General features: G+C 39.0%; 1 protein-coding gene across 16 annotated transcripts in view; it reads right to left on the bottom strand.

Moving 5' to 3' along the window:
- Nucleotides 1–15,971, bottom strand: part of LOC106671441 (plasma membrane calcium-transporting ATPase 3) — a 118,758-nt gene that overhangs the window by 37,567 nt on the left and 65,220 nt on the right. For 2 of the 16 annotated variants that reach the window (XM_014402387.2, XM_014402374.2), the window contains exon 1: nt 1,872–1,975. The exons of the other annotated variants lie outside the window; for them this stretch is intronic. The gene's annotated coding sequence lies outside the window, so the exon portion shown is untranslated. Of the gene's footprint in view, nt 1–1,871; nt 1,976–15,971 lie in introns of those variants that run through there. 16 annotated transcript variants of the gene reach the window in all.

A 15,971-nucleotide genomic window follows, 5' to 3' on the forward strand; every position in this document is an offset into this window, starting at 1 on the left:
GGGGAAGTTGAGAGAGGCAAGGTCTGGTGAAGGTGGTAGGTAATTTAGTTTTAGCAAATTGCTCAGGGTTATCTATGATCCTAAGTCATACGACTTTAATATAAAGCTGATATTTAAATCAGCTTATATCATTAAATATGATATTATTATAGGGTATCATTAAAGATGATATTTAGAAGTATAAAGCTGATAGTTTTAGATCAGAGGGGTAGAGAAACATGTCCGACAGACCAAACAATGAGGATAGGCTGACAGAAATGATATGGTGGTGGGTTTGTTGTATTTCCTCACTGTGTTTATTAACCTGACCAACTACTGATGCATCTGTCAGACCAAAATGACCTGTAGTGGCTAAACTACCCCCCATGGAAAAATCTCAGAAATGGTTAAAATTAATTTGGACTAGACAGATCAGTTTTGGCCTGTGTATCCCTGCTGGGTTTGTCAGACATTTTTAGGTTACTTAGCAAAATGGTGGAAGAATGAAATGCACCTCACAGACCAAACCATCAAGGATAAGCAGGCCAAAATGACCTGGGCCAACCTGCAGGCCACACAGAGAAATCTCAGTAATATTTTTTTAGCAATCTTACCAAAATGTTGGAAGGAAGATACATACATGCATAGGCTTGTTGTTTTTCCATGCCCTGCTTGTAACTCTGCCGGCCAGGCATTTTAATATGAAGCCTACGTTTTTAAGTCTTAGTTCACAAAGAAGTGGATGATAAGAGGACTATAATTTTCCTCAAATCTTGACTGTTGGACTGCCTATCCTTGTTGTTGTTATGCTTATCTTCGCATCTGAAAGACCAACCATCGGTGATAAGCAGACCAAAACGACCTGTAATGACAACTACAGGCCCACTACCCTGCAGATCACACGGAAAAACCTCATAAATGTTTAAAGTTAATTTGGACTAGACCAGGTCGTTTTTGGTCTGCCTACCCTGGCTGGGTTAGTCTGTCAGACGTTTTTAGCACTCTTACCAAAATGGTGGAAGGCAGAAATGCGCCTGACAGACCAGACCATCGAGAATAAGCCGATCAGTAACGACTAAATTACAAAATTTTTACCAATTAGTTTGTTCGATATGTCAGACACATCATGGCATATCCTGTATCATATAGTGGGTGGGTTTGTTGTCGTTTCTTGTCCTGCCTATAATCCCGACCAACCACCGAAGATGGCAGAATGCATGATCGTAAGTTACACATTTTAATATAAAGCCTATCTTTTTAAGTATTAGTTCAGAAAGTCATGGATGGTAAGAGGACTATAATTTTCATTCATATAATGCATGATCCTAGATTATGATTAATAATATATTAACATTTTAATATAAAGGGTATTTTTTAAGGTTTATTTCAGAGAGCAGTAGATGGTATAAAGGCCTATAATTTTCCTCAAATCTCGCCTGCTGAGAGTTTCTTCGCCTTCCTTTTTTTTGGAGATTTGTAAATTTCTTAGATTTATATCAAGTAAAGACACAAGTCCAACATGTTATTATAAATTTTACTTGTATGTTTCAAAATTAATGATGTGACTGCTTGATTCGATTCGTCCCACTTAACTCGCAGATTGTTTTTGTGATTGGTTTGAGGAGGATTTCGGCAAGTTAGATTCTTTTTAAATAATTTTTTTTTCTAAGGTAAATGTTGAAATGTTTTATGTGCCTTTGTACGACCAAAATTTATGGATTTTCAAACAGGAAAACTCGACATTCCGCATGGGCTGGAGGTAGAAAACAGTGGATGTCCGCGTGTTTTTAAGACGGGAGTCTAGTCGAATGAGAAACGTACCGGCGACGAAGGAGGAGGACAAACCCACTCGGCGTGCCGAGGAGGAAGTGAAATTTCAATTTGGTACTTACATCAAGGCGACATTTCTAATGGAACAGCGGCCCAAAGCAGAGTACAAAAACATCGGAAAACTTGGTAACCTCTCGAAGGCTCCCTTTTCTATTTACCTCCCGTGAAAGAGCCTGACTTTTTTTTTTTTTTTTTTTTTGAGGAGGGGGCGAAAGGTGGGGAGCATTATGCAATCCACAACAAGATAAAACAGTGCACAATTATCCCGGTCGAAAGGTGTTTTTCGACGTTTTCCCATGGTACTCGGTGGAATCGGGATTTAAGCGGTTGGGACGAGACTCGAGAGCACGTGGTCGCCTAATGTCAACCGGCGCACGCCCGTCTCGGGGAAATACCTTCCACGGAGGAAATAGTTGGAACCGGGCTTTTTCACTTTGTCGTCCTGGTGCCTGCGTCGAAGGTATTCCCCTTATTTTATTATATAAAGTATATATATTTTATTACATTGGAGGTCCGACTTCGGTCAAATGTAATGTACTATATGCTGCAAGTGCCTTTAATCAGTTCTTTAGCGATAAATCTGACGATAGTTTGTATAAATCATGTTTTCTTTCATTATTGTTATTCTATTATATTATTCCTTTATTCATTATCAAAATGTCCTTTCGAAGACGTAATCAAAGGCGTTCCCGTAGAATTTTGAAACAGCTGTTAGTGTTACCCTCTCTGCTGTTTGGTTTCTCATCCTCTTCAGTGGGTTTGATACACAACATTCAGAATGAATAAAAGGGTTGTTTTGTGTCCCACCATGTTCAAGATGGTGGAAAGCCGGAACGCGTCCAACTACAGAGCCATCACTCTGCAGACCACACGGATATATTTCGGCAAACATTAAAGGTAATTTAGTTAGAGTCCATTTTTGGTCTGCACATCCTCGCTCAGTTGCCCTGTCAGTCGTATTTACGTTTCTCACCATCTTCAGTGGGTTTTACCTCTGCTCAAGATGGTGGAAAGCCGGAACGCGTCAGAATTCAAGTCTATCACAATCCAGACCTCGACGAGAAATCTCAGCATTCTTTGCTGCTAATTTTGACGACAGAGATCATTTTTGGTCCGCCTATCCTTGCTATTTTTTGGCTTCTCACCATCTTGTGCGGGCTTTACCTCTGCTCAAGACGGAGGAATGAAGGAATGCGCTAGACTATAGGTCCAGATCTATGCAGACCAGCAGGAGAAATCTTAGTAATCTTTTAAGTAATTTAGTCAATAGAGATCTCATTTTTGGTCTGCACAGACTCGCTCGGTTGCCCTATCAATCGTATTTACGTTTCTCACCATCTTCAGTGGGGTTTATCTCTGCTCAAGATGGTGGAAAACCGGAACGCGTCAGAATTCAAGTCCATCACAATCCAGACCTCAACGAGAAATCTCAACAGTCTTTAATGTTAATTTGGACAATAGAGATCATTTTTGGTCTGCCTATCCTTGTTATTTTTTGGCTTCTCATCATCTTAAGCAGGCTTTACCTCTGCTCAAGACGGTGGAATGAAGGAATGCGTCAGACTATAGGTCCTGATCTATGTAGACCAGCAGGAGAAATTTCAGTAATGTTTAAAGTAATTTAGTCGATAGTAATCATTTTTGTCTTCCTAATCCATGCTATTGTTTGGTGTCCCATCTTCAGTGGAGTTTACACAACACTCGTGGGTAGGGAGGCCATAATGATCGGTAAGGATTAAATTACAAAATCTCACTCAGTTTGGTCGGTATGACAGACACGTTGTCATATCATATACAATGACAGTGGTGGGTTTGTTGTTTTTCCTCGTTCTACTTATATCTTTGAAGACGGCGAAATGCCCAAACGATGATTATAAATACGTGAAACTAAACTGCTCAAAAATGAATAGGGATATTGCCAATTTTGTACTTTCCCTAGCATTTTTATTTAATTTTAATATAAGTTGCATTAAAATGTATTAGAAATTATGTTTTTCAATGAAGGAAAATTTAATTAAGGGATTTGGAAAAATAACAAATAAAGGTTTTAATTCCACAATTTTGTTTATTGGACACAATAATTTTTTAGACAATAATTACCGTGTATAATGTTCTCTATTAGCTAAAATCTCTGTGTACCCCTGTTAGGCATACTGTTAATAAGGTTGTCACTAATTTCGAAAGGAATAGATGTTGCAGCGCTGCACTCGGTTGTTGCAGGACAACCGTCTGCGGATCTGCCTTCTCTTCAACGCATCCCACATGTGCTCAATGGGATTGAGGTCTGGGGACAATGAGGGAAGGGGTAGATGGAAAATTCCCAGGTTTTCTAAGCATTGATGAACAATTCTGCTTCTATGAGGTCTGACATTGTTATCCAGAAATCGAAAATCCGTGCCAATAATGGTCAATAAGGTTTGAGGGATGTATTCTTAGATCATTTTATGGACATAACGGACTTCGGTGAGGTTGCCTTCAACAATACGGAGTCCAGTTCGTCCTCCAGCCCAGACCATTACACTTCCTTCTCCAAACTGCACTGAAGGGAGCACGAACTGGGGCATTTTACGCATCCCCTGCTTTCTGTAGACATTCGGCGCCTGCTACCACTATACAGACAGAAACGCGACTCATCAGTAAACATAACAGCATTCAAATTGGTGTTCTAGGCGCTCGCTGCACCATATTCACCTGAGTTGCTGGTGGCGGGCTGTTGCACCGGGTCGTGTCAAAGACCCCTTTGACGATGTGAGGCCAACTTTCCAACGATTACGAATGGTTTGTGATCATGAAGGCCTTGCCAAAACATCTTGCACTTCATTTAGGATCTGGCGGGCACTATAGAAAGAGTCTAGAGGGTTGTGAAGAAAGAAAACGACACTATCTAAAGAAGCAGCAATGACAATATTTTTGTCCTCCTTTAGCGTCGTAATGCGCTGAGATCCACTACCAGTCTCTCGGAATCGGGCTAAAGCCTGGTAGACCACGCCCTGTGATACGCCGACTGCGTCTGCGATATCCACATTCCGGTGACCTCGATGACCCATTCTCACAATAAATTGAGAACTTCTGGTTCAAGATGTCTTCCCATGGTTAAATAGAATACAACTGGATTAAAATGGAGAAAAGACGAGATAAAGTGTTTGTTTACAATATGAGTAATCTTCATGTTTACTATGCTTAAGTAAATCCGTTAGTGATGAGGGTTAACATTTGTTTATATTTTCTATTTGCTTTTATCCAACTAGCAAGAATATATCGATTAATTTAATTAAAATTAATAGAATAAGAATAAATTACAAATATCCCTATTCGTTTTTTAGCAGTTTAGTTCCGTTAAAATCGCACCAACGCCGAACAAAGAACAACAGTAGAGAGTACAGTTCAATAAAAGTCAGGACTTGTGTGGTACACAGGCAGTAAATTAATTCCTCAGGGGTTGTTCTAACAGGGTGAAGAATAACTTCAACAGACACCGACATTTCATTTGCACCCAACAAACAATTTGCCACTTCAAATACTTTCGACTGGTGAAAATATGACCCGAGTAAAAAGACGAAAACTCCCAAACGAGCTGTAGCCGTAACTCTAATATTTTACTATAAAAACTGTAATAAATAAGTTAAAAAAACTGTTTCTAATAAGTTTGAATTATTATGTTTAAATATAGGTGGAATCTCAGTACTTCATTATATGAAAATTGTTGAAACCACTTGTATATTTCAAGTTTCCAATTGTTATTTCGTCCATAACTTGTTGAACGTGTTATTTTCCAGACGGCGACCCACTGAGTAACAAATGCAATCGATCGGCATAATTTCACTTTCGTGCTTCGTCGGTTTAACCGAGATCGAGTATAAAGCAGAAAAATATTCACGCCGAAGAGGAACCGGGTTTTATAATAACAGACTTACAATTTAAGCTTTGTAAACAAATTTTCTATTGATAATTGACCGGGGGGGACGCTTTACCAATCATTTCTGGGACCGTCCCGTTTCTTATTCGCGATATTTGGGAATAAACGAAGGAGGCAACCTATTCATGTCGGTATGATCAATAATGGTCGAGGGTTATGTGAAGAAAGAAAACGACACTATCTAAAGATTTTTAACGTTTTACCAACTTTATAGATCCAGTTGCACATGGACAATTTCCTATGTGTAAATTTTGGACGGTGTTTTGGATGTACAATAAACCCGTTTCACGGCAACTATGTGTACTATTATTGTAACCGATCATTTCGATCTGCTTATTCCCTGGGTTAGTCTGTCAGACGTGATTTAGCTTCTCGCTTATTTCAGTGATAGTTCTGACAGATCGACTCGGTGAAGACACAAATTAATTTTTAACATGGATGTGATTTTTTAAGCTGGATACACTTGACCAGTTTCCCGTTACCGAGGAGTGCGCATAGATTAGGTTACCTTTCCCCGACGTTTCGTTTCTTTTGGAGCCATCTTCAGTGGATACGTATTGGTTTGGTGCAAAATGAATGCATGCTTTGAAAACTTGTGTTATTTTTGCAGGTGCTTGTCATGTAAACAAAGGTAAATCCTCAAATCTTATTTAGAGATTATAATGAATACTTTTAACTGTTATCTTTTATACAAAACATTTTAGTTTAGATTGAATTTTATAAGGGTGAGGACCTGCGAAATAAAAAAGGTCCAAACTAGATTTTCGTCCAATTTATTTGTAAGAATTTAAACTTGGGCGAAGTTGCGGCTCAAACCGCGCGTAACATCTGTACAGTTTGGGAGAAGGAAGCATTAGAGAATGCACGGTCCAATAATGGTTTCAGAGATTTCGTCCTCGAAGCAGGAAGGTAGGCCTTCTGTTGTGGACAACCAGCTCAAAACATTGATTGAAGAAAATTCACGTAAGACAACATGGGAAATTGGGAAAGAGCTTAGTGTTGACCACCATCTAGAGCAAATTGGTGAAGTAAAGAAGCTCGGCAAGTGGGTACCGCACGAACTAACCGAAGCCCAAAGAAATCGACGCTTTGAAATTTGCACGTCTCTTCTGTTCCGCCACCAAAATGATCCATTTCTCGATCGAATGTGCGATTAGAAATGATTCTGTACAGGATAACAGGAGGCGTACAGGTCAGTAGTTGTTGGACAAGAATAAAGAGCCAAAACACTTCCCGAAACCAAATCTACACCCAAAAAAGGTTATAGTGACTCTTTGGTGGTGTACTGCTGGAGTTGTTTACTACAATTTCCTGAATTACGTTCTGCACGTACTGCTACTGTACTGCAGAGAAATATTGCCAGGAAGTTGACAAAATGCACGGGAAACTGCAACGTCTTTGTCCAGTATTGGTAAACCGCAAGAGGCCGATTCTTCTTCACTTTACGCCAGGTCGCATATCGCAATGCCAACCCTGCGGAAGCTTAACGGCTTAGGATATGGACCCGTACCCCACCATCCATATTCACCTTTCGCCTACCGACATCCACTTTTTTAGGTATTTTGACCACTTCCTGAGGGGACACAATTTTTAGAGAACGCGGTGAAGCCGAAAAGATTTCTTTATTTTATAAAAATAAAAAATAGTTTTGACTGTCTTTTCAAAATCTGCATTATTTTTGCACGAGCCCAATATTTGTTTTCCATATCTCGAAATAGAAAATTGGAAAAACAATTGATATTGTAGGCGGTATGAGAAACAGCTAAGAATCCATTTGATCACAGTACGTAGAAGAAAAACCAATAAATAAAATATTTAAAAAACTGGGTGGATTGTTTTAAGTGCTGAAAAATGATGGCAGCCCCCATATTTCAGCCTCTGGAGAACTTAATAACATGCGTGCGTTTAAAGTATTGAACGACTCCAGGAGATAAACCTTGAAGATCCACCCAGAGAAACAATTTAACGCACAATGTTCTATTCTTGCCTCGGCGATTTTAATAAACTTGAAATTTTGTCTGGAGGAAAACAAATTAATTAGGATATTTATTTAATTAAAGCGAGAAAAAATATTTTGTGTCGGCCTGATTAATTTTCATAATTAATGTGCTGTGATCTACGCAGTAAATTATTGGGATAACAGATTTTCTTTATTCTTTTCCCAATCGCAAAATCGATTTTTAAACTTATCCGCTTAAATTACATTAAGTTTAATTAAAAACCTAACGTTGTATTAAATAAAAATTCTCCTTGCTGATACAATGCTCCTAAGGAAAAAGTACAATTTCTAAAAAAAAGCTTAATTGTTGGGAGAACTGTATTCGAAAATCACTGAATGAAGTGTATGTAACTTAATCTAACCTAACTCTAACCTAGCTGTACATAACTTAACTTAGCCCGGGTTCCTAAGCCTAACCCAACCTAACCTAACCTTCTCCGGTAACCCAAGGATAATTGGGCAAAAACATATCCAGAATAAGCACAGCAAAGCATACTCTTTCCTGTAACGAAGGCATACAGAACATCAACCGAAACACTGCAGGTAAATCAGTTGCCAATTGATATAAAAAATAAAAGGACGTCGGCGAAATGGTAAATGATGAATGGACTACCATATAGCAACCTTCCAGGCATTACGGCAGCCGAAGAGATTGATGATTGGGCCATGATTTTCTTTTCTCCATTTTAGGAGTTTGGGGTTTCATTGTACTGACACCTGGGTAATTCCTAGTAACGATTCGTTTGGCATTACATACACTACGCTCGCTAACTTCTCAATACCAAACCGGTTAAGCAGTGGCAAGCGAGATGGGTAACTTCTGACATTTTGAAGTCGAACATTACATGGCACAGTTTCTCTCAGGAAATGGAAATTTCATGGCCATACTATCAGTTTAAGACTAAAACCAACGCCATACTCATAGGGATGTGCTGAAGAAACGGCTGAACATATATTCCTATAGTGCCCATAATACCGAAATTATAGAGACGAATGGCTGGAACACACTTGGAGGCTCTCTAACGAATAGTTCCATATTAACCAAAGCTGTTGAAACCAATAGAAATTATAAGCACACCTGTCCATATGTATTAAAAATTATGAAAGAAAAACTGGGAAGTCCCAAACTGTCCTAGGATTACTGTACCTTACAGGTTATATGCCCCAAGTACCTGACTGCTTATAAAGCATTATTTATCAAACGATTGTAGTCATTTGTTATTATTTATTGATATTTAATTTTTATTGTAATTATTTATTGAAAAAAGTGACATTGAAAGGAATGAGCCCCCTCTAGATTCCTAATCCGAGGTTCTTCCTGTACCCAAAGTCATTTGTGGCCAACAGCGGCTGGAGTTGAGCGAAGATCGTCAGGCAGAGCTTGTCTTGAAAAATACCTCTTTCAAAGCCTCTTAATTGGCTAAGGTACAGAGTTAAAGAGACTTGACTATAGTTACAGGCCGGCGGGAGAATCTCATAAATGAAAGATGATTTTGGTTTCCGTCGATGTTGAAGAACATGAAGATTATGATTTGAAAAGGAGGGTTTCCAAACCTAACTTTAACCCTAGCTCTACCTGACAGGTAGACCGTCCACTGGAGCCGTTTTCGGCCGAACTTGCACGGCCGTTGCACGGCCGAATAGGGCCGGATGATCCAAAAGCGAAGAAACGAATGAGCACGCGTCCATTAGAATCAATTCGTTCGGTCGCGTTGGGCCGTGTACGGCCGAAGCACTTTCCGATCCAAATAAAGTTGGATTTTCCAGTCTATTCGGCCGAATGGTTACTTCGACTTCAACTGTCAACCACGTGACATCAAACGCTCACCATTGTTTAACGCCGTTCTTTGCTTTTTGCTTACCTTTTCGTTTCGTTTTCATTTCGATGGATTGCGAAAAATTGATAAGTGCGGTTGAGGAGCAGGCTCTTGGGATATGCGTGATCCACTCTATCATCATAGAGATGACCAGCGGCTGTGGTCAAGGATAGCTTTAGAAATGGAACTTCCAATATTTTTGTTTATTTCTTTAATTCCATTTATATGTAAACTAAGAATTTTCGAGGAGTAACAAATCTTCTACATCCATTTGGGCTGTGTCGTGAACTGACGAAAATCGGCTACAGTGGACGACGGCGTTCGGCTATATTGCCGGTCGTCCGTTTGGTCAAATAGTTCGGCTGTTGAACGGCCGTCGTAGTTCGGTTACAATGGACGAGCAGCCTTATTCTAGCCCTAACCCAACATAACATTCTCCGAACGCAAGGCAAATTTTTGCATCCAGCCCAAAAACATATCCATGTTAAAAAATGGCAATACACTAACAAGGGTTGGCTAGTCCCAGTTACACTTCGATTTTTCCGTTTACGGAAGGAAGGAGAATTTCATAAATAAAATTCATTTGGGTTTGCGGCGAAATTGAAGAACATGAAGACACCATTATAGTGATTCGGAAAGGGGGCGGAAAAGCTCGTACGGCCAATTTATCTGTAAAAGCAGAAATGCTTTTTTTATTCCGTACAGTCAGGCTTTTATTTCAGTACATTATTAGGCATTTGGAATCAATTAAACCGATTGGTATTTTATAGCTGGCTATATTAAATATTTTATGGCCGAAAACGGCAATTTTTTTTTTCCTCCTTACGAGCAATACCGACGAAGGGGGCAAGGTGCGATTTTTCTGTGGACTGATACGCTTTATTGGTCATAAATTTTAATATAGGCCGCTTTAAATTAAGAACTGTGAAGCATATATTTGAAGCATTTGTAGCAACTAGTTTTCATTTTTCTGTAGATTTGAGATAACCGCAACGCATTTTATTAAAACAATCTGCAAACCCAAGGGGCAATATTAGTATTAAATTTAACTATTTTCAATAAATTAACTAAAATAAAATGTATCATACCAGCGGGCTTTCTCGGTTGTCCATTATAATTTAATTAGACGAATTACATTCATCTCATTTTCCTTTATGATTTTATTAGCTATGTTATACATTTCGAAACATACTTTCTGTGTGAAGAGATGTAAACGCAACATTTTACCGATTCCTTATAACATCTCAAGCTTTTTATTTCATTTCTAGCCAACATGACAGTTGATGTCTCAATGTTCTCTTTTGCATATCGTACTACGATATGATTCGCCCATAATGAAGAGAAGAAAACATTTTTTCTTATGCTCCAGACGGAGATCCATTACCTTCCATTGATAGCGCACAATGTAAAAAGTAAGGCTCTCATGTTCGTCGGTTTATCTCCGAGTAAGTAAAATCGGAAAAATACTAGCCACTGGGTTAGGCGAACCCTCCATTAAATTCACCCTCAGCACGGCCATATCAACGATCCGTGTGTTGACGTTTATACATCGCTCAAAACAGAATAAATATTTCCCCCCTAAATGGAATATCGACCAATAAACGTTTTGTCAGCCCTTTTAAAATACTAACAGTTAGAAAATATTATCATATAGAACAGCGTGAAACATTTTGGCATAGAAGCACGTCCAAAATATAAGGGCGAGTCGAAAAGTCACGATTACAAACGGAGTCGGCTTGCATTTCAAAAGCCTTGCCTTATCTGAAAAAACAAACAATCTATTGACAATGTTATGGAAAAGGTAATAGGGAAAAAGTAAACCGTCCCTAACTCAACCCAACCTAACCTAGCATAACCTAACTCCGCCTAACTTAAATCTATCTAACCTGTTATTAACTTAACCTAACTCAACCCATGCGCTCCATCTGGTAACTCGAAATCGAAGATGGTAAAATCAGATCAGATTCTCTGTGTTCATCCTGTTTCAGTACAACCGTACCATTATTCTCGACGGGGTGTGGCACATCGGTGTATTTTTCATTAATAGAATAATTTGAAGGCCAATGTTAGAAACAGCTTATACAATATATATTGATGTTAAAAATGCTAAACCAACTTCCTAGAGTTGTTGGGCTCTATGAGGTCAAAAACTCGCATATATTCCCAGCTAGACGGAAAAACATTTTATCATGGATACTGAATCCATCCTGCCCCTGGTCCTAACTCTAATCTAACCCTAGCCTACCATTCTGACCTAATCTAACCCAACCCATGCGGTCTTCGCGGCCACGCGTTCAAATTAAGAGCTGAAAACGTTTGTCATTTTATTGAGAAGTACTGTTGAGACTTAAGTTCCCCTATCGATGATGTTGATTGATCTGGAAGAATCATTTTTCCGATTTATTTGTGTAATGAAAGAAATAGTTAATAGGGTGTCTGTGGCAAATGGTTCATGGTAAAACTCTACAAAAGGCTGGATATTGAAAGTGAAACTTGAGATTGAAGTTTATTGAGATTTTCCTTTGAAGACTGAGGCGTTTTTTGACATTCATCCTTCGTCGATGATAGAATTGTTTAGAGAATCTAATTGAGAGAAAGCATCAAATGAGATGTTATGTCCTCCTCATTTGTTACGGATCGTACTGTTTTTTAATTGGATGTAAAATTTAATTTAAACTATTATTTTTCCTATATTAATAAAAAAATGTCACGGTTTAAAACGGTTTCAAGTTAAACGGGATTATCTTACACAGGCTCCGTCCGCATATCAATTTGCTCAAATGCCGGGTCATTTCATAAATCGCCTCCGACTCACACAAACCAATTTAACAGCCAATTCAGCTTCATCGTCCCGTTTCCGTTGAAAAAAAGGCTAAGTGAGATTAAACAGACTTGAATCCTTTCAGGGAAAGGCGTCTTGCCGACTGAATGCACAATACAACCTTCTTTTTTTTTAAAATTGTGTATTTGGTTGTTGTCGTAAACAGGCTGCACAGGACAACGGCAGAGCAGAAATAATTTAATTTCAGGTATGGGAATGAAATGATGTCTTGTTCGTTTAGACATACTCAGAGGCCAATTGAATTTATTCAGTTACTGCATTTGAACAAAACAGACATATTGAAAATGATTCGTTGTGGCTGAAACTTAAAACCTTTTAACATGGACATGCTTTTGGATTAAATACAACTTTTTTGGTTGAACATTTTCGCGTTATCGGGAAGTGCGCATAGGTTATGTTAGGTTAGGTTAGGAACGGATGGAATGGAAGGTTAGGCTACGTTATGTAGGTTAGGGTTAGGTCAGGTTAGGTTTCATATCCACGATTTTCTGTGAGGCGGGTAGGCTGGGAAATCTTTCTGATTTGAGAAGCCGTGAAATTATGTTTGTTTTCAAATACATAGTGATGTAATGTAGCAATAATGAACCGACTGTTCTGTCCAGTTATATAAGCTGAACTGCTTAAAGTGCAAATTGGCTGGAAGGAAGTGTAATTGGCATTGTGTACAAAATGATTGTTGAGAATTGTGTTTTAATCCTCAACCGTTTCAAGCCCTAAAAAACACAAAGCATCTTATTTTATTTGAAAAATTTTGAAGGGTGCGATTTTGGACTGTGCGGACGACGGGACTACATTGGTCCATACCAATGTTGGTTCTTTGGATTGGAATAAATGAAATATGGTCGTCTAAATCTCGAGAAATTTGCACAGTCCATTAAGTTTTTTTTCATTTCAATCAAATTTAAAGATTCCACACGAAACCATCGTCGATGTATGGTACTAAGTAGCATATACCGTCGTAGTTAGAGAAATACATAACTTGGTGGGTGTCCGTAAAGAATGGAATTAGTGAGGGTGAAGAACCTACGTAGTAAACGGTCTCAAGGTAGGACTTTAGGATGAGGTAGTACCTTCGGAGGAGGATGCCTTGGAAGTTTACAGTCCCATACCCGATCGTATGCTTGGGCAATTTCGAGAAAGTCAAACGGGCAGTACTGCTTCTTGTTTCTCGTTAAAAAATGTAGGTTCCTCCTTCCTTTCTAACCAAGACCCTGTTCTTCCTTCTTGAACTCTTTCTCAATCTAACTTGCTTTTTCCATTTTCATTCTTTTCTAACCAAAACCAAAGCTTTGGTTGTTGGAAGATTTAGCGGTCCCCACGGTATAAACTTGCATGCCAGTAGTTGGTAGAGTAGTCCGAAACGCCTGTTTATTTGTCGTCTCAGACGTGGTTGTTCCAGGTGAATCATTCAGATGAAGAGTATATGTTACATGGATGCTTTAAGGTATAAGTGGTAAGGAATCGACCCCTTTACGACTTCGCGCGACCAGATTGCTCTATTGTACTTCCGTCATTAGTTCTAGTTAAGCTTTTTACCAAATCCGAAAGCTTTTTTAACTGTCATGGCTTGTCTCTTCGCAACATTGGGGATGTGAGCCTTCGCACCCACAGGACATGTTCTGTTGTGTCTTCTTCCCGACTATATCTGGAATATTGTCCTCCGGAGTTTGCAGTGTGCAGTCAGCAGAACTACTACCATTCTAAGTTTAATCGTTCTGTTAATTTCTGTGATGGTCCTTTTATGAACTTTTCCTTCTGTCCTGGGGATCCCATTGAATCATTCTTCACCCCTTCGGCACAAAAGGGTTCAGGGTCGATAGGTGTCCTAAATGAACTTTCTTTGGACAGATTATGGATCCCCTCGGTGCCTCTTTGCCCGATTTGCCCTGGTACCCAAATAAGGGCTTTGTTGTTTCCCCAATATCTTTAAGGACCTAGATGTAATCATAAACAGTTCTGGTTTTTACTACAGATGAGGTAATTGATTTTATTGCCCTAACTACTACAGTGGAGAAGGACTCTCAGCCTTCGCACGACGGAGGAAGTGTTTTTCTGTTTCTTCCTGATAATAACTGCACGGTATATACATCTGCCTCCGGAGTTTACAGTGTCCAATCAGCAGAGCTATATCTAATACTAGTCATAAGTTCAATAGTTCTGCTGTTAGTTCCTGTGATTCCCATTGAACCATTCTTGACCTATTGTCTGACGGATCTGCGTTTCGGCACGAAAGGGTTCCAGGCCGATAGGTGTCCTGACAGAACTTTACTTGGAAGTTTATCGGGTGCCGCTCTGGTATGCCCTGGTACGCAAACAAGCGCTTTGCTGCTACAATATCCGAAAGGAACTTGATGCAATCATAAACACCTCTGGACATTATTACCGATAGGTAGTTGCTTTAGTCCTGGTTGCCCGAGTAAGTGTTCAATAGCCACAGTCTCCGTCTAAAGTACAGTGACATTTTGCCCAAAGCAATGAATATCAATTTCAGTCCTTGGTTTATTTCCATAAATACCTCTCCTTACCAATACTCTATCATACACCATATATAGTCGGCATTAACTAAGTTATCATGAAGTTCCTCCCGAAGCTTTAATTCGCATGGTCTGCGAATGCTGGCGTGGTTCTTGTTTCTCTCTCTATGAAGTTATGTAATGGTGGATTCAGTAGGACTTCCAGGGCTCCTCGTCGCCCCTCTGCCCTGTATGCCCTTGAGCAAAAAGGGTGATTTTTGTTTTTGATGAATGGCGGGAGGGTAGATAGTGATGTATATCTGATATGTAGAGGAGGTAAAGAATTAGTCCAAGTACAATGCCCTGCGCTACTCCCGCTTCCATAGAGCAACAGTTAATGTAATGTCTATTTCAGATGGAGCAATCTTAAGCGGATTCATCCATTTCTAAAAATGAGGGTCGGATAAATTTTTCTCGAGATTCACGATTCACCATTAGCCGATAGCCTCGGGTTTTGTCTGATAAATTTGCTTCGGTTATTCTACGCGTTTTACGAGAGAGCCGATTAAAGTAATAAACGGTCAAATCATCATCATCACTGATGTTCAAAAGGATTCCCATCCAAATAGAATAGATCTGAACGGATCCTCGGCACAAAAGAGACTTTTTTACGGGTCTAAAAGTAAATCAGAGATGTTAACGTTCACCGGTCAATTTATAAATTTACAAAACCTACTATCGGAACGAAAATTCGCCTTTATCCTATAGGTAAATTATTAATTAAGGTTAATTTTTCTTTTTGCTCACTGATTTGAATTTCACAAGGACTTTCCCTTCGTATATTTACACAAGTTGTTCGAAAACAACCCAAAATCATCAATAACTATTTTTGTGTAGAATCAAAAATAAGATTAATTTGGTAACCATTTCGATGTTTTCGAATATTCTGTCTCTCTTAAAACTCGATGACTGCTTGTATAATTGGCTTTTCGACCTTTATTTTTATTTACAAATATTTTCTTACTATTTGTAAATAAAAATTACTTAGAGACTACTTGGGTATAACCAATGTTATTCTCCTATTTCACTTCTTATACTTTCTTAAATTACTGCATAACTAGATCACAGTCAATTT

This window comes from Cimex lectularius, unplaced genomic scaffold (genome assembly GCF_000648675.2).
Source record: "Cimex lectularius strain Harlan isolate CLEC.00 unplaced genomic scaffold, Clec_2.1 scaffold160, whole genome shotgun sequence".
Classification (NCBI taxonomy): domain Eukaryota; kingdom Metazoa; phylum Arthropoda; class Insecta; order Hemiptera; family Cimicidae; genus Cimex; species Cimex lectularius.